We start from the raw sequence: 1,016 nt of genomic DNA, 5'->3' as shown, positions 1-1,016 counted from the left end.
GCTGGCCGACTATAATGGCAGCTAGAGCAGTAGAGACTGTATATTCTATTTTTCTCCCTCTAATCCTTCCGTGCCCACACAATTTGTGAGATTCACTGATGACGGTAGAAGTAAATTTGGCAGATTTGATAAAGTTATCTAAATGGTGTTGAGGCAGCATGTAGGAGAAAACACTCGGTCTGCGCATGCGTCTTGTTATCACACTTTATGTAAATATGGTGGAATGACGATAATGAGTTCCCTTACTACTTGCACAAACATGGGGGACGGCGACGCTGGTTACACGAGGGTAAAAGTGTATTTTGAAGAAATTTGGCTTCGAATTTATCACTTTTTTTTTGGGGGGGGGGGGTGTATGTGTGTAAACTAATCATGTATAGCGTATGCCTATGAATATAATACAAATTATATCCATTTAAATTGTTAATGGGATAAGGACTACATCTTTCTCTAGATAAAGAGAGAGGGAAAGAAGAGGGGGAGGGGGACAGGAGTTTGAAAAGACATGTAGCCGAAGAGGCTTAGAAAAAGATTATTTTAATTTGTTAAATTGGCAAGGTTCCCTATCTTTCACCTTTCAACCTGCCAGATCTAAATTTAGGAACTCCTTGCGTTAGAACATGACACGTGAGCTCGTAACGCACCTTGGGAACTTCAACATTTTCTACAACCGCTCCACCTGCCGAGACACCTGGCATCCTTTTGCCTCCATAATGGCTGCCATTTTATCACCCATTTTTAATCGATAAGTCCCCATCCGATGTAATGTCCCCCTGTAGCCTTTCGTTACACATGATTGTTAATTTATTTTGTATCTTTTATGTTTCAACCTTGGCGCGCGCGCTCTCTCTCTCTCTCTCTGTCTCTCTCTCTCCCTCTCTCTCTCTTTCTTTCTCCCCCCCTCTCTCTCTCTCTCTGTGCCCCCCCCCCCTCCTCTCCATATTTATATGCAGTTGACGTAGATGGGGATTTTGTGAGGTCAAAGTAACTTTGTCCGAGGGGTAGTCATAAATACT

Source organism: Strongylocentrotus purpuratus, unplaced genomic scaffold (genome assembly GCF_000002235.5).
Source record: "Strongylocentrotus purpuratus isolate Spur 01 unplaced genomic scaffold, Spur_5.0 spur5_scaffold_8, whole genome shotgun sequence".
Classification (NCBI taxonomy): Eukaryota; Metazoa; Echinodermata; class Echinoidea; order Camarodonta; family Strongylocentrotidae; genus Strongylocentrotus; species Strongylocentrotus purpuratus.
This window is presented reverse-complemented; position numbering follows the sequence as displayed.